Here is a 19,995-nt window from a genome sequence, read left to right as displayed (position 1 = left end):
AAAAATAAATAATTATTAATAATTTAGCAAAATAATAATATAATATTATTTTTATATTTATATTTTAAATTTTGTAATTTTTATTATATAACTATATTTAATTTATATTATTTTATTATCTAATACATTAATGTTTTATAATTTGTTTTAATTTTAAATTTAAATTTAGTGAAACTAAATAAAATAAAATATTAAAAATAAATGTTCAAATCAAAATCAACAAATTTTAAACATAAACAGTTTATATCATAACTAAAATCGTTATTTACGATATTTAATTTTAATAAGATATTTTGACAAATCGAAACTCAAAACATATCCAAAGAGTAACACAACTTATTACACATGTCATACCTTTCCCCGGGAGCTCTACCTCTGTGATTCCGAGATAGAGAAACCCACACATTAATCACTTACGACCTTTTTCTTATTAACAACTATTTGGACACAGAGTAATGTATTTTGTAAAAAATGTATACTAATCGGTCGTATAATCAATCAAATAAATTCATCTTATTTGTAATTATAAAATTAATGTAATAGAGTGAAAGAAATCGCTTCAAAATAATTTATATGAAAATAATTCATTTGTGTTCAACAAAATTAAAGAATAAGGAGATTTAAATTAACACTAATCTAATCCTACAAAAATAACTAAAAAAATAATAATAAGAAGAAGAAATTAGTGAATTAAAATTATTTAATTCAAATAATTAAAAATAACTAAAAAAAATATCTAATTCAAATTACTAATATTTATTCGGGACAGTTAAAATTCAATTGCATAATTATTTACGAGAAGTAATTATTCAATCTGTGTGACACCTATATTCGAATTTACATCAAACTACATTTGAATTTTGTATATAATTTTTTTTTTCTTAATATATAAATGAATGTAATAGTATTAATAAAAATAAATAATTTTAAAATATTTACAATATAGAATGAAATTGATATTTAATAAAAATAAATAAATTATACTTCTATTATTACTATTTTTTTCATAAAAATAAATTAATTAAATATGTTTCGCTCAACATTGTTAGGTGAATTATTTTTTTTTACAAATTAATTTTTTATGTGTGATATAGAAAACTAATTGTATTAGTAATATAAAAAGTAATAATTTGTATCGAATAAAATTGACAAATAATTTGTATAGAAAATTGTGTTGGTATTATATTGATATTTTTATTATATATACTTTAATAAATAATAATAAAATTGACATTATTTCTACTTACTATTTATTCTCACTTTTTTTTTAATTAATTCTTTCAATATAATTTTTATAATATCCCCATTCTAATTCAACATTAAATATTACTATTATTAATTTCTTAGTCTACTACTTATCCAAAAAAATTGCATAATAAAAAGAATTACATAATTTTTCAAATGATCGTAATACATTTCAAATTATCTAGAGTGCAATTTTTCTTCAAAAAATATATGACATAGAAAAAGTTGGACGGAATGAAACGACAGCAGAGACAAAAAAAAAAAATAAAAAAATATGAGACTATTTGAAACGACAATAAACAAAAATGAGAGATGAATTGAAAAAATATTATGAACAAAAGATATGAAATGGATTTAAATAACCATATATGAACAAAAAAAAAAAAGTGAAACAAAAGTAATGTTTCCTCTGTCAATAAAAAAATATGTCTATTTGACCAAGTACTATTTTATAAAAAAATTAAATAAAAATAATATTTTTTTACAAAAAAAATGAGATGTTTGGCAAATAGGTCAAAAAATTAATTTAAGTGTTTGGTAAAATAATTTCTAAAAAGCTAACTTACCTAGCGTCTGTAAAAAAATTTTTATTCCTTATATGTCCATAAAAATTTATTATACATTTTACACATATAAATATATTTTGATTATTTATTAATTATATTAGAATATTTTATTATATTATAGTTTTACTTTTATAAATTTAAAATAATTAATTTTTATATAAAAATTATTTTAATTATAAAATATATAAATTTATTAAAATCAACATAAAAAAATATAAATATTAATAATTTATTTTTTTATTAAAATTATATTATATAAATTTTATACTAAAAATAAATTAAATAAATTAAATTTATTAAAAATTATAAATATAATAAACTAATTGATAACTAATATAATAAATATGTACACGAAAAAATTATTATTTTATATTTTACATCATTTCAATAAAAAAAACTATTTTTATATTTTAATAAAAATATATTATTTTTTAAATCTAACTGTAATAAAAATACTTTTATAATACTTTTACAATTTTCAATAACTAATAAAAAAATTTTAAACATTCTAAACTCAAAAGAACATAATTGAATATATTAGAAACAAGAATAAAATAGAAATGTCATCAATTGTCATTTTACGTATAAACAACTAATATCAAACAGTTGTTTTACCAAATATTTTAATACAAACACCTAATCAAATCAGCTAGTCAAACGGACTAATTGAATCAGCTAACAACTATCAGCTAATTGCCAAACACGCCATAAATCTAAATTGACAGCAAAATTGACAACAAAAAAATAAATAAATTTAAGATTACAAAGGAAATTGTATTTTCCTAATAAGTGAATGAATATAATAATTTTAATACTTTTATCCTTGTGATTTAAATAAAAAAGGGATAATTTTTATAAAATTAGAGATATTTTGAAATATATATATATATATGGTTATTTAAATAGTAAAACACATATTACATTTGAACGGAGGTAATATATATATTTGTGAAAAATGAACATTTAATGTCATGTTTTAATAAAATAAAATTTTTAAAAATTAGAATAAAAAAAAAAAACTCAATTCATTAAATAATTATCTTAAACCATAAATTAGATATAAAAATAAGGTAATATATTTATTTGTAAAAAATGAACATTTAATGTCATTTTTATAAAACAAAAATTATAAAAATTAGAATAAAAAAAAAAAAAAAAAACTCAACTCATTAAATAATTATCTTAAACCATAAATTAGATATAAAAATATCCAATAAAATCCTAAATACTAAAATAGAGTGTTCTAGATTCCATACAGCCATATCCCCATGTCTATGCAGTGCTCATCTATCTCAATGTCGGAGAAAGAAGGATTACTATCTCTTTACTAGCTAGTGCGGAGAGATTGTATTTATTATTATTATTATTATTATTATTATTATTATTTTATGTATTATTATGATAGATATAAAATTTTTTATTGATAATATGAAAATAATAATAATATTAAATTTTTAATTTTTTATGAATAAAAAATATATATATACCAATTGTATTAATATATATAATATATTTTATAACATTTACGAAAAATTCTGCCACATAAAAAGTGCATTTGTCAATTAGCGAATAGTTTTTGTTACTAATTCAATTAGCGGTTTGTATTTATACATAAAAATGACTATTAAGGACATTGATATGTTATTTTTTAAAATATTTAATTTTGTTATTTTGGTTTGAAATTTATGAGAATTTTTGTTATTAATTTATTGAAATTTATAAAAATATTATAAAATATTTATTTTTAATTTTATTATTTAGATCTGAGAAATTGTTTTTACTAAAAAAAATAATTTTTTATTGAAATTATGTAAAATATAAAATAATTTTTATTATGTTAATTATTGTTTTAATATATAAATAAATTAATAACTTTTGTTTTTTCTATTTGAGATAGTTTTAAAAATTTATATATTTTATAAATAAAATAATTTATATGTAATAATTAATAATAGTAATTATTTTAAATTTATAAAAATAAAAATATGATTTAATAAATTAAATATATTAAAAATAATTAATAAATACTGCTATAAAAATATATTTATATATATAAAATAAATAATTAAATTTTAAGAGTAAATTAGGAATAATCAAAATTAAAATAAAAAAACTCCTTCAAAAACTGTGCAGATGAGCTTTTCTTTTTGAGTTCAAAAAGCTCTTTTAAAAAACTAATTTATCAAAACACCTAAATTAACTTTTGACTTTCAATAAACTAAAAGCTCTTCAAAGAGTTGTGTATCCCAAACACCCTCAAAATAACAAAGTGAATAAATCTATATTTTGTGTCTGGTATTTTTGTGAAAGAACATACCCCAAAACAAAATCAATCCCTAAACAAATACAAAACTAGAACAAAAACAGTAACAAAAACCAAAAACAAACAAGTAACAAAAATAACAAAAACAATAAATACAAAAACACAAGACTCAAAACAGAAACGCAAACCAAAAACCAAATCCAAGAAAACCACCACCAAAAACAAAATGAAAACCAAAAATTCAAAACAATAACAAAAAAGAAAAACCCAAACAAATAACAAAACAAAAATAAAAATAAAAAACAATAACAAAATCAAAATAAAAACCAACACCAACACCATAAGGCGCAAAAAAGTAAATTACAAAACAAAACCAAGACCAAAATAAAAAAACACCAAAAACAAAACCAAACAAAAACCAATAACAAAACCATAAACCAAAAGAAAGATAACAAAATGTAATTTAGACACACATAATAATAATAATAATAATAATAATAATAATAATGATATCAACTAATCATGTATTCATACACTATGCAAAAACTAATCATCTACACACATACATAAGAACTATTTCACATAAAAACACTGTCAATCACAATAATGAAGCATAACATAGACGTGCATTCATATTATGATAAGATCAACTAAGATACATGCACACACAATACAAAAATAAGTCATTTGCAATGTATGTATATATATACACATAAGTTAAAGTGCACAATAAATAAAAGAAAAAAGAAAAAGAAAATCAATTGAATGCATCTTACTTGGGAACATTGTTATAAAAGCATTATAAAGACAGAGAAAAGAAAATTATGAAACAAAAAAATATACACGCATTAATAACAAAGTCAATTAATCATATACACACAAACAAGGCAAAGAAAGCATGAGAAACCAAAAATTGAAGGTGGGATAAGAAATATTACTCTTAAGGTCGAGGTCAAGGTGTATGCAAATGAGAGGATTAATTGAAGAATTAAAAATTAATGAGAATAATAATAAAAATAAAATTAAAAAAATTGCCCTCAAGGTCAGCTAAATTCACTGATTTGATCGGTGTGGTTCCCCAGAATCAGAATTCCATTTTCATTTGCTTCATCTCTTACCAATTCTTCACAAGTAGACGCAGAATTTTCCTTGGTTAACCAACCAACCTTACTGTTTTCAAAAATCTCATCAACATTAGTGAAATATTCAAATTTAGTAATGTTTTACCCACCCGGTTTCATACTCACCACCTTGCCAAATACACCCTCTCATCAACATTAGTAAAATATTCAAAATTAGTAATGTTTTACCCACCCAGATTCATACTCACTACCTTACCAAATACACCATGCCTAGAACAAGGACCACCAATAGCAGTCCACAACATCAACCTAAACGCAGAAAAACTCATTAATACTTGCACAGGCATTAATAATAATGAAAAAAACAAATTGAAATGACAACCAAACATGCTTGGAAATAAATAGAAAACATGTAATACTTACTGAAGTTGAAAGTTAGAGAGTGCGCTACTCCTCACAGAGTTGTGTCATATTACTGTAACCCCCCTTAGACATTACTAGCAAAAATTCAGTTCCTAATAAAAGAATATGTCATATCAGTGCAATATTCATTTAAAGCATAGAGAATAACTATAAGAATTAGTTTATTTTGTGGAACAACATAAAAATTGTTAGCATCAATCTTTAAGAAAGAGACAAATTTAAGGTGGGAAAAAGGAATAAATTACCAGCAAGATTTGGCAATCACGGTCAAAGAACATCAATTTGCTCGTGAAATCCCTGCACAACAATCAATATTAGTGAGAAAACAAATTGAAAAGACAACCAAACATGCATGGTTGGAAAAAATAAAGAACCTGTAATACTTTTGACGTTGAAGTTAGAAATCCCATTTCTCACAGCACACTGTCATATTGCTCCCAGAGCAGGAATTGTTGAAATGGCAGAATCTTTCGTCATTAGAACACTGTAGACAAGGTTGTAGTTAAAATCAGTTTAATATTCATTTACAGTATGAATAAAAAAAACTGCAAAAATTTGTTTATTTTTCAGAAGAAGATACAAAATGGTTAGCATCCATCTTCAAGAAAAACAAACAAAATCAGAGAGGGAGTATCAGCAATATTTGGTAATCATGGGCAATTGAATCTGCAACCACTTGACAGACGAGAAAGAAAAAAAAAGATAATCAGTAAAAGCAATATTAATGCCATAGATTATTGCTGTAAAATTAAGGTTTCAAAAGTACTATTAGCTTGCTCCCAATTGGCACCAAAAGTTTAAATACCAAGAATGGCCTAACTTTCTCCTCTCAAATAGATATATTGATCAGAGCAAGATCTCATGTTGCAAATCATATGACATGCCTTCATGATTGCCTCGCAAAGATACGGACCGATTGCTAATTCAAATGCATTGAATGACGACACACCAATCGGTCACACCATGGCTGCAAGATCTCATGTTGCACATCACATGGCATGGCTTTCATGATTTCCCCGCCAAGATACGGGCTGATTTTTTTATGATGGTCAACTCAAATCTTTTCGTGCTCATCATTTAGGTCAGATTGTAAGGAAAAATAGGCCAAGAGAGCTTGAAAGCATTATTTGGAAAGCAAACCAAGTTGAAAGATATAGTTGCATGTAGATAGAACTTTCATGAAAACCAATCTAGTTTAGGTTTATACAACTTTATTTTATTTTTAATCAATCACAAACACAGAACAATGAGCAGTATCTGAACTAAAAAGAACAAATTAGAAAATTAAACAATGTAATCGACAGGAGTGGAGCCAAACCAAATAGGAACATGAACCCTGCCTAAACTTGTCAAAGAACAACCTGAGTTAGAGCCAGACAAGATCAAAACCCAAACCAAACAAGAACCACACCGAAATTGCAAGACTAGAAGAACCATAATATGAACAAGACTCCAACCCAATCAAACAAGAGCTAGAGCCGGAACAGAACTCAAACCCGACCCAGAACCACCTGTGCTAGAGCTAGAGTCAGGCACCGGCCCAAACAAGAACTGCACAAGTGCAAACATGGACACGAACTAGAACGAACATGAAGAAGAGCTAGATCTAGATCTTGGCTGGATTTTAAGCCAAAATCAAAGCTGAGGACTGGACCAGATTATACAGAGTTAGAGACTGGGATTTGACTCAGAACCACCTAAGCCCAAGGCAGAGTTAGAGAACCAAAACCAAAACACGAACAAGACTCAATCCATGCCCAAGCTAGAGCAGACTAGATTCAAATCTAACCCAGAATCACCTGAGCCAAAGCTGAACCTGAACCAGGGCCATGCTAGAGTAGGAACTAACTTGAACCTGACCCAGAATTACCCAAGCCATGGCCAAAACCAGAACCAAACACGAACTAGAACCCAATCCATACAAGGACTGCACCAAAGCTAGAGCCAAACCAGATCAAAGCTCAAGCTAGAGCTGGAACTAACTTGAACCTGACTCGGAATCACCCGAGCCATAGCCAAGGCCAGAACCAAACACGAACTAGAACCCAATCCATACAAGAACTGCGCCAATGCTAGAGCTGAACCAGATCCAAGTACAAGTTAGAGCCGGAACTAAAATCCAAACACAACCCAAAATCCCCTAAGTTTAGAGCCGGAACTGAACCTGAACTTGAACCCAAACCCAACTCAGAATCACCTGAGCCAGGGTAAGAGTCATAACCGATCCCCAGCTAGAACTCCCGACAAGAGCTAGACCTAGAAACCAAAACATGAACTAGCCCGAGCTTGACTGAAGCCAAAACCAGAATCACCTAGGCAATAGCCACAGCCAAACTCAAACCATCAATAATTCGAAAAAAAAAAAAAAAAAAAAAAAAGAAAAAAGAAAGAAACGAGTGATAGAGGGATTTTTTTGAGACAATGAGCATTCAAGAAACATCTACCTGTGGATTGGTATTCTCGATTAGCATTCGCAAATCACAACTCTCGAATCAAACCCTTGATTCAAGAAACTTACACATCGATGGGCATGGTCGTCCGCAGCATTGCTATTCCCCCATCTGATCCACTATTCAAAAGAACCCTAAACCGTCGTGGAGGAGAAATGAGACATGCTCCTATGGTAGTCTGCACTGCAAAGATGGGACGGCAAGAATGAGATTATTATTAGAAAATAGTGTAACGGTAAGAGCTTTCTTATTGAATTACCATTTGGTATTTTGTAGTAATAGCCCCGAACCAAAAATAAAGTAAAATGGCATGTTTAAATTGGAAAGGAGAAATGGAATTCAAAACACTGAATATCTAATGCAATGCTGAAAGAAATGAGGACGAGAGACGGATTTAATTTTTTTTGAGAAAAACGAATTTCTATTGCCAAAAAAATCAAAACGCTATATTCCTCAAATCCTAAATTTTCTACCGTATACAGTAAGGAGGAGGAAAGCAAATTGAAGATTCAAATCACAACTTAAAAGTATATGAACAACTCTGAAACTGAAAATCTGTAACTTGTTTATCAAGCGAATGTATTATCCTAATCGATAAATTCAGAGCAATCGCTAATCGCCACTCCTATGAATCATGGATTGAACTAAAACATACCGTACCGATTGAAACGGTCGCCGTTGTTCATCCCGCTATTGCACCGGAAACAAACTTGAAGACGAAAGAAAACCTTGCCTGATGGAAATGGAAATGGAAATGGAAATGGAAATGCAGCCCTCCCGAGAGCACCAAACTTCTGGAACCTCCTTTCATGTATATCACACTTGTCAATTGCCAGAGCAGAGTATATATACATAATAACCGTATATCTTGTGGCCGTTGCAAGAAAATCAATTAGATCAAAACTTGCCTTATATAATAAAAACTTACCTTGTATAATTAACTCATCAATTAGCCGTTAGAAAATTAAATATTAAAATAAACAAATAAATTGGACGCCAGCCAAAAGCTAATTAATCATTATGATATTTTAATATATAAATAATAATAATTAACGGTAGCTAATACACATTAATATTAATAAAAAATAAATGAAAAAAAATCAACCGAAACACACAACTAACAAATAACACAAGAAAAGAAGGAAATGCTTTTTATTTTTTATTTAATACTCTGTTATATATAATATATATTAATATTATTTTTTTTATTATTTTTTTATTATTATTAAAAATAATAATAAAAATAATATTAAGATTAATAAAAATAAATAATTATTAATAAATTAGAAAAGTAATAATATAATATTATTTTTTATATTTATATTTTAAATTTTGTAATTTTTTATTATATAATTATATCTTATATTATTTTATTATCTAATACATTAATGTTTTTATAATTTATTTTAATTTAAAATTTAAATTTAGTGAAACTAAAAAGTAAAATATTAAAAATGAAATGTTCAAATCAAAATCAGCAAATTTTATACATAAATATTTAGATCATAACTAAAATCATCATTCAAAATATTTAATTTCAAATATGATATTTTGACAAATCGAAACTCATAACTTTTTTTAAAGAATAACATAACTTATTACACGCTGTCATACCTTTCCAGAAGGCTCTACCTGTGATTCCAAAGAAGAGAGACCCACACACTAATCACTTACGACTTTTTACTATTAACAACTATTTAGACACAAAGTAATGTGTTTTGTAAAAAAAATATAAATTACTCGGTAGCACAATCAATCAAATAAGTTCATCTTATTTGTAATTATAATATTAATGTAATAGAGTGAAAGAAATCGTTTCAAAATAATTTATAAGAAAATAATTCGTCGGTGTTCAACAAAATTACATAATGGGGAGATTTAAATTAACACTAACCTAATCCTACAAAAATAACTAAAAAATTAATAATAAAAAAAAGAAATTAGTGAAACTAAAATACAACCAATAAAAAAACTTATATAATCTAAAGTCCTAATTTAATAAATGATTTCAATCTAAAATTTATATTGAATTATTTATTTAATTAAAAATAATTATCATGATGATTGATAAATTAGTTATAAATCTATCAACAAGTTTAACATTTAATTTTTTTTTGTTGTTTTGATAATCAACCTACATCCGTTAATTGCCTTAACTAGTATTATCTTAGGAATTTAATTATCTAATTGCATTATGATTTAAAAAGATTTAATTCAAATTACTAATAGCTATTCAGAACAGTAATTACTCTACGTGTGACATTTATATTCGAATTCATATCAGACTACTTTTGAGTTTTGTATACAAATATTTATTTATTTTTCTTTATATATAAATTAATGTAATAGTATTAATAAAAATAAATAATTTAAAATATTTACAATATAGAATGGAATTGATATTTAATAAAAACAAATAAATTATACTTCTATTATTACTATTTTTTTCATAAAAAATAAATAAATTATATTGAATCTGTTCACTCGGCTCTTTAGATGAATTACTTTTTTAAGTATGGTAAAGAAAACCGTGTTAGTAATATAAAAACTAATACTTTGTATTGAATGATTGACTTTTTATTAGTAGATAATGTATATATTATATTAATGTGGGTGTATATATTTATATATTAAAATAATATATATAAAAAATTGTTCCATTAAAAAATACTGAGTGAACAGATTAATTATTTTTATTATTTTAATCGTTAAATTTATGTCTAGTTTAACAAATAATAATAAAATTGACATTATTTCTACTTACTATTTATATTCTCTATTTTTTTATTAAAATTTTCAATAAAATTTTTTTAATATCCCCATTCTAATTCAACATTAAATATTATTATTAATTTCTTAGTCTACTACTTATCCAAAAAAATTTACATAATTTTTCTGACAATCGTATTAAATTATCTAGAGTGTAATTTTTCTTCAAAAAAATATATGAGATAGGAAAAATTGGACAGAATGAAATGACAACATAGACAAAAAAATACGAGACTAATTGAAACAACAATAAACAGAAATGGGAGATGAACTGAAATAATATTATGAACAAAAGATATGAGACGAATTGAAATGACAATATGAATAAAAAAAATGTGAAACAAAAGTAATGTTCCCTCTGCCGATAAAAAATATGTCAATTTGACTAAGTATAGTTTTTTAAAAAATAAATAAAAATAATAACTTTTTACCAAGAAATGAGAATAAGAGGGTGTTTGAAAAACAACTTGAAAATTCTTTACCTTATTGAACAACTTTTTAGATATTTGACATGTCAAAAAACTAATTTAGATGTTTGATAAATTAGTTTTTTGAAAGAACTTTTTAGACCAAAAAAACTAATATCTGAAAAGCTCATCTGCCCACTGTTTTGAAAAAGCTTTTTTCATTTTAATTTTTGTTATTCCTTATTAACCCTTAAAATTTAATAATTTATTTTATACATATAAATATATTTTTATAGCAGTATTTATTAATTATTTTTAATATATTTAATTTATTAAATTATATTTTTATTTTTTAAATTTAAAATAATTACTATTATTAATTATTACATATAAATTATTTTATTTGTAAAACATATAAAATTTTTAAAACTAAATCAAATAGAAAAAACAAAGGTTATTAATTTATTTATATATATTAAAATAATTATTAACATAATAAAAACATATATTCGAAAGATTTATTATTTTATATTTTACATAATTTCAATAAAAAATTATTCCCTCCGTCATTTAAATCTATGCTCACTTTCCTTTTTGGGTTGTCATCGAAAAATATTCTCATTTCTTTTTGAAGTAAAAGATTATTCAATTTTTGTACTGGTTTTTACTATAAAAGAAAAAATTAACAATTATTACTCATTTTTATTAAAACTCATGCCCGGTCAAATGAACACACATTTGCATGACATAGGAAGTATTATTTTTTAGTAAAAATAATTTTCTCATATCTAAATAATAAAAATAAAAATAAATATTTTATAATATTTTTATAATTTTCAATAATTAATAACAAAAATTCTCATAAATTTCAAACAAAAATAAACAAAATTAAATATTTTAAAAAATAAATTGAATCAGACCAACTGATTGAATCAGTTAATAGCTAACAGCCAAACACACAAAATAAAATAAAATATTTTTTAGTAAACAAACAAGAATAGTAAAAAAAAACATATTAAATTTGAACGGAGGTAATATATTTATTTATGAAAATTGAACATTTAATGTCATTTTTTTATAAAAATAAAAATTGAAAAAATTAGAATAAAAAAAAGACTCAATTCATTAAATAATTATCTTAAACCATAAATTAGATATAAAAATACCCAAAAAAATCCTAAATATGTAAATGGAGCGTTCTAAATTCCATACAACCATATCCCCATGTCTATATAGTGCTTATCTGAATTTGAGAATTACCATCTCTTTACTAGCTAGTGCAGAGAGATTGTATTTATATTATTATTATTTATGTATTTTTATGATAGATATGAAAATTGATATTGATAATACAAAAATAATAATAATATTAAATTTTTACTCTTTTATGAATAAAAATATATATATACACCAATTGTATTAATATATATAATATTTATAAAAAATTATGCCATATAAATCTATATTTTGTGTCTGATATTTTTGTGAAAGAACATGCCCCAAAACAAAATCAATAACTATAACCCCTAAACAAATACCAAACCAAAACAAATAACAAGAACATAACTAAAACGAAAAAATAGAACAAAAACAGTAACTAGAATAAAAAAACAAAACAGTAACAAAAACAAGAAAAAAAAACAATAAATACAAAAACACAAGAATCAAAATAGAAACACAAACCAAAATCGAAAACAAAAAGCTCAAACCAAAAACCAAAACCAAGAACACCACCACCAAAAATATAAAACAATAACAAACCAAAACCATAACAAATTAAAAACGAAAAACCCAAACTAATAAAAAAAACAAAAATAAAAAGAAAATAGAGAATCCAAAATAATAACAAAATCAAACCAACACCAACACCAAAACAAAAACAAAAGGCGCAATAAAAATTACAAAACAAAGCCAAAACCAAAAAAAAAAAGAAAATCAAAAACACCAAAAACAAAACCAAACAAAAACAAATAACAAAACAAAAAACCAAAAGAAAGATTACAAAATGTAATTGTCATTTATACACACTCATAATAATAATGACATCAACTATCATGTATTCATACACTATGCAAAAACTAATCATCTACATACATGCATAAGAACTATTTCACATAAAAACACAGTCAATCATAATAAAATTAACATTCATAATCATTTCGGTGCATCTTAGTAAGTTCACCATATCATCATTATAAAGATATTGCAATAAAAATAAGAAAAAAATAATTCCAATAGATGAATCAAAAGAAGGATTATGAAATGTAATATTAGACATACACACATTAATATTAAAATTAACTAATCACATACATACAAAACACAAAAACTAATCATATACCTATATAGATAAATACACGCACATACATATATACATAAGTCAGTCAGTCAGTCACATGAACAATACAAAAACTAATCACACACATATGGATAAATACATACATTCACACATGCATACATAAGAAAAACATCTTAAAAGCAATTTCTTTCATGCAAGCATAGGTACACACAAAGTAAATTCAAAACTTAAATATATATATATATAGATACATATATATATATATCTTAGTGAATTTAGAATCAACAATATGAAAACATTATGATAGAAAAAGTAAAGATTCGATAAGACAAGACAAGACAAAATCAATAAAAAAATATACACAAATACATAATCTACTAATCATGTATATGCACTCACCGTACAAAAATAAATCATTTATATGCATATATAGATAAGCATATTACATACAAATACTATACATATCATAATAAAATCAAATTCATTCGAGCAAGTAAATATAATTTTTTTTAAAAAAAAATCACTTCAATGTATCTTAGTAAATTCATGAAGAAAAAAATTATAATAGCATGACAATAAAATTCAAGGCAATAGATAAATAAAGATTTTATGAGAGACCAAAAGAAGATAATGAGGTGTAATATAGACGTGCATTCGTATTATGATAAGATCAACTAAGATATATATGCAGACACAATACAATAATTAGTCATTTGCAATGTATGTATATATATACACATAAGCTCAAGCGCACAATAAATAAAAGAAAAAAGAAAGGAAAATCAATGCAATGCATCTTACTTAAGAACATTGTTATAAAAACATTATCTAAATAACATTCAATTAGACATACAAAAGAAAATTATGAAACAAAAAATATACACATACTAATAACAAAATCAATTAATCATACACACACAAACAAGAAAAAAAAAAAAAAGCAAGAGAAACCAAGAATTGAAGGTGGGATAAGGTCAAGGTGTACGCAAATGAGAGGATTAATTGAAGGATAAAAAATAATAAGAATATAAAAAAAATTACCCTCTTTCACTGATTTGATCGGTGTGGTTCCCCAAAATCAGAATTCCATTTTCATTTGCTTCATCTCTTACCAATTCTTCACAAGTAGATGCAGGTTTTCCTTGTTTAACTTTACTGTTTTCAAAAATCTCATCAACATTAGTGTAATATTCAAATTTAGTAATGATTTACCCACCCGGATTCATATTCACTAACTTGCCAAATACACCCTCTCATCAACACTAGTGAAATATTCAAAAATAGTAATGTTTTACCTATCCAGATTCATACTCACTACCTTACCAAATACACCCTGCCTAGAACAAGGACCACCATTAGCAGTCCACAACATTAACCTAAAAGCATAAAAACTCATTAGTACTTGCAGACATTAATAATAATGGAAAAAACAAATTGAAATGACAACCAAACATGCTTGGAAATAAATAGAAAACATGTAATACTTACTGAAGTTGAAAGTTAGGGAGTGCACTACTCACAGAGTTCTGTCATTACTTTTAGAGAAGGAATTATTCAGGTGACAAGAAATCGTTCGTTACTGTAACCCATCCATCTTCCAGAAAACAAACGAAATCGTGGGCAATTGAATTTGCAACCACTTGACGAGAAAAAATAAAAAATAAAAATCAGTAAAAGCAATATTTATCATAGGTTATTGTTGTAAAATTAAGGTTTCAAAAGTACTATTAGCTTGCTCCCAGTTGGCACCAAAAGTTTAAATACCAAGAATGGCCCAACTTTCTCCTCTCAAATAGATATATGGATCAGAGCATTATGAAAAAAGACATAGAACATTAGGCTTTCAAGTTTTATAGCATCACCAACCTTCCTGCCCAAATATCAACTAAACAAAGCAAAGCATTTATATTTTTAGCACAAGTTGTAAGTTGGTTGCTAACGAGAAGTTATGTATATGTACAAAAAAATATATATAATATTTTATCTTATCTTTTATTAAGCTTGATGAAAATTTAGAATATGTACACTTGTCACTCAATAAATTGAAATGAATTGAAGGACAATGCACTAATCGGCCACGCCATGGCTGCAAGATCTCATGTTGCAAATCATATGACATGCCTTCATGATTGCCTCGCCAAGATACGGACCAATTGCTAATTGAAATGCATTGAATGACAACACACTAATCGGTCACACCAAGGCTGCAAGATCTCATGTTGCACATCATATGGCATGCCTTCATGATTTCCCCGCCAAGATCTGGGCCAATTTTCTTATGATGGTCAACTCAAATCTTTTTATGCCTCGCCGTTTAGCTCAGATTGTAATGCAAAAAATAGCAATATAATTTGATTATTTGATTGAAAAATAGGTCAAAAGAGCTTGAAAACATTATTTGGAAAGTGAACCAAGTTGAAAGATATAGTCTCGCATGTAGATAGAAATTTCATGAAAATCAATCTAGTTTAGGTTTATACAATTTTTTTTTTTTTTTTTTTTTTAATTCAATCACAAACACAGAACAATGAACAGAGAGTATTTAAACTAAAAAGAACAAACTAGAAAATTAAACAATGTAATCAACAGGAGTGGAGCCAAACCAAAATAGGAACATGAACCCGGCCTAAACCTGTCAAAGAACAACCTGAGTTAGAGCCAGACAAGATCAAAACCCAAACCAAACAAGAACCACACCAAAAATGCAAGACTAGAAGAACCATAATATGAACAAGACTCCAACCCAATCAAACAAGAGCTAAAGCCGGAACAGAACTCAAACCTGACCGAGAACCACCTGTGCTAGAGCTAGAGTCAGACACCGGCCCCAACAAAAACTGCACAAGAGCAAAGATGGACACGAACTAGAACTAGAACTAGAACATGAAGAAGAGCTAGATCTAGATCTTGGCTGGATTTTAAGCCAAAATCAAAGGTGAGGATTGGACCAGATTATACAGAGTTCGAGACCGGGATTTGACTCAGAACCACCTAACCCAAAGGCAGAGTTAGAGAACCAAAACCAAACTAGATTCAAATCTAACCCAGAATCACCTGAGCCAAAGTTGAACCTGAACCAGGACCATGCTAGAGTAGGAACTAACTTGAACCTGACCCGGAATCACTCAAGCCATGACCAAAGCCAAAACTAAACACGAGCTAGAACCTGACTCATACATGGACTGCACCAAAGACTAGAGCCGAACCAGATCCAAGCTCAAGCTAGAGCTAGAACTAACATGAACTTGACTCGGAATCACCCGAGCCATAGTCAAAGTCAGAACCAAACACGAACTAGAACCCAATCCATACAAGAACTGCACCAATGCTAGAGCTAAATCAAATCCAAGCACAAGTTAGAGCCGGAACTAAACCAAACACAACCCAGAATCACCTAAGTTAGAGTCAGAGCCGGAACCGAACCCGAACCTGAACTTGAACCCAAACCCAACTCAGAATCACCTGAGTTAGAGTCGACTCCTGAACCAAACCCAAACTAGACCTAGACCTAGAAACCAAAACAAGAACTAGATCATCAATAAATAGCCACAGCCAAACTCAAACAAAAACCCGAACCAAACCATCAATAATTTGAAGATAAAAAAGAAACGAGTGAGAGAAGGATTTTTTGAGACAATGAAATTTTATTCCTCCTCCTAAACCAAAATTCCCAAATTCCTCAAACCCCTAAATTTTCATGGAAAATCCCCGTATATCAAAGGAAAAAATCAAAGTGAAGCACCAAATCAAGTTTATGTGTATACGAAGACTCTGCAATGTGAAATTGAAAATCTGTAAACAGTCAGTCAATCAAAGCGAATATCCTATCCTATGTAAACGTCTACTACCTGTGGATTGGTACTCTCGATTAGCATTCGCGAATCACAACTCTCGAATCAAATCTTGATTCAAGAAAACTGCATATCCATGGGCATGGTCGTCCGCAGCATTGCTATTACCCTTCCCCATCTGATCCACTATTGCACCAGAACCTCCAAAACCTTCAAAAGAACCATAAATCGTCGTGGAGGAGAAATGAAACAGGCGCCTATGGTAGTCTGCACTGCAAGGATGGGACGGAGAGAATGAGCTTATTATTATATATAATATAATGATTATTAGAAAATAGTACAGCGATAAGAGATTTCTTACTTTAATTACCAGACTTTGTAATAATAGCCCCGAACCAAAAATAAAGTAATATGGCATGTTTAAATTGGAAAGGAGAAATGGAATTCAAAACACTGAAAATCTAATGCAATGCTGAATGAAAGAAATGAGGACGAGAGAAGGATTCTTTTTTTTTTTTTTTTTGAGAAAAAAGAATTTCTATTATATTCCTCAAACCCTAAATTTTCTACCGTATACAGAGGAGAAAAGCAAATTGAAGACTCAAATCACAATAAAAAGTATATGAACAACTAGAAATTGAAAATCTGTAACTTGTTTATCAAAAGCGAATTGTATTAATTCGAAGCAATCGCAAATGGCCACTCCTAATGAGAATCGAATCTTGGATTGAACTAAAACATACCTTCCCGTACCGATTGAAATGGTCGCCGTTGTTCATCCCGCTATTGCACCGGAAACAAACTTGAAGACGAAAGAAAACCTTACCTGATGGAAATGGAAATGGAAATGGAAATGCAGCCCTCCCGAGAGCACCATCAAACTTCTGAAACCTCCTTTCATGTATATCACACTTCCCAATTGCCAATTGCCAGACCAGAGTATATATATATATATATATACACATAATAATTTATTTATTATTATTTTTTGATTGGAAATAAATGAAAAAAAATAAAAAATAAAAAAAACCTACCTTATATAGTTGTATATATCTTGTGGCCGTTACAATCGAATCAATTAACGCATGTCGAATAAAACTTACCTTATATAATAAAAAGTTACCTTATATAATTAACTTATCAATTAGCCGTTAGAAAATTAGGATATTTTAATATATAAATAATAATAATTAACGGTAGCTAATACACATTAATATTACTAATATATATTAATATTATTTTTAAATATTAAAACATAGCCAAACAAGTTTACTGTGAGCTACTCTGAGAGACACATTAATCACTTCTGAATTTTTTACTATTACCAACTATTTCGCATCAAAAGTAATGTATTTTGTAAAAAATGTATATTGATCGGTAGTCTAATAAATCAAGTAATTTTATCTTATTTGTAATTATAAAATTAATGTAATATAGTGAAAGAAATCATTTCAAAATAATTTATGTGAAAATAATTCAATTTGTGTACAACAAAATTAAAGAATGAGAGAATTTGAATTAACACTAACCTAATTCTTTAAAAAAAAAAAAAAAAAAAAAAAAAAAAAAAAAAAAAACTAGTGAAATTAAAATACAAAAAAAAAAAAAAACTTATATAATCTAAATTCCTAGTCTAATAAATTACTTCACTTGAAATTTATGTTGGATCATTAATTTAATTTTAAAAAAATATCTGATAATAATTGATAAATTGGTTATAGATCTATTAACAAATTTAACATTCAATTTTTCTTTGTTGTTTTGACAATCAACATACTGCGGTTATGATTAAAAAAAATCTAATTCAAATTATTATGAACATTTAAAATCAACCAGAATTAATTACTCAATCTTTTCTCTATGCCTCTGGGCCATTTGTCACGTATGGTTCGTCTATTATGATTTATCTTGTTGGGCCTAATTTGCAGAAAATGTTCGACCAAATATTTACCTAGTGTGTATTTTTTAATAGCAATTGTGAATTTTCACATCATAAATATATATATATCAAAATCAAACTACCTATTCAATTTAATAATTATAAATGTTATAATATGAAATTATCCAAATGTCAACAAATCAATAAAAAATCAATAAATATTTGAAATTCTCACACACACTTCACACTCCACTCGGTATCTTGTTCTTGACCTTTTTTTTTTTTTTTTTTTTTTAAGCTGTAATCATATTTTCTTTAATTATTTTTATTTTTACTAATTTTTTCAATCAACTTTAAAACTTGCTCAATATTAAAATATACAGGGTGTGTTTGTTCTTGAATTTTTTCAATCTTGTTTTTGAATTTGAATAGTTGTATGATGTGATATAAATAGGTGTTGATGCGATGTTTTGAATGTAAAATTGATTTTTAGTATAATATATAAAAAAAATAGGTGTTTGATTTGATTTTTTTGGAGAAAAAAATGGGATGAATAGTGGAAATTTAATCCAATTTCCCAAACAAACACATAGTGTATTTGTTTGGAGGTTTGGATTTTGAGTTGAGATTTGAATAGTAAAAATTTTGAATTTGAATAGTTGTACGATGTAATATAAATAGGTGTTAATGTGATATTTTGAATATAAAATTAATTTTTAGTATAATATAAAAAATAAAAAATAAATGTTTAATTTGATTTTTTTTTTTGAAAAAAAAAATAGAATGAATAGTAGATTGGAAATCCAATCTCCAAACAAACA

At 26.3% G+C, this 19,995-nt stretch overlaps 1 long non-coding RNA gene across 13 annotated transcripts; it reads right to left on the bottom strand.

Annotated features, from left to right (window-relative positions):
* Positions 1-4,794: 4,794 nt before the first annotated feature.
* On the bottom strand, positions 4,795-18,213 carry LOC127258201 (uncharacterized). Of its 13 annotated transcripts, none has more exons than XR_007840255.1 (10): positions 18,039-18,206; positions 14,993-17,567; positions 14,546-14,880; positions 8,690-8,833; positions 8,024-8,212; positions 7,744-7,891; positions 5,954-6,063; positions 5,825-5,876; positions 5,580-5,671; positions 4,795-5,465 (listed from the first exon to the last, which is right to left on the bottom strand). It is a non-coding gene; the product is annotated as an uncharacterized LOC127258201 (long non-coding RNA). The 13 variants fall into 13 exon arrangements; XR_007840256.1 differs by lacking the exon at positions 7,744-7,891 and having other exon boundaries at positions 14,993-16,136; positions 17,353-17,567; XR_007840258.1 differs by lacking the exon at positions 7,744-7,891 and having other exon boundaries at positions 4,797-5,465; positions 14,993-15,143; positions 16,108-17,567; positions 18,039-18,205.
* Between the last annotated feature and the right edge of the window lie 1,782 nt (positions 18,214-19,995).

Source organism: Andrographis paniculata, unplaced genomic scaffold (genome assembly GCF_009805555.1).
Source record: "Andrographis paniculata isolate CXL003 unplaced genomic scaffold, ASM980555v1 Contig59END, whole genome shotgun sequence".
NCBI classification, from domain to species: domain Eukaryota; kingdom Viridiplantae; phylum Streptophyta; class Magnoliopsida; order Lamiales; family Acanthaceae; genus Andrographis; species Andrographis paniculata.
This window is presented reverse-complemented; position numbering and strand designations above follow the sequence as displayed.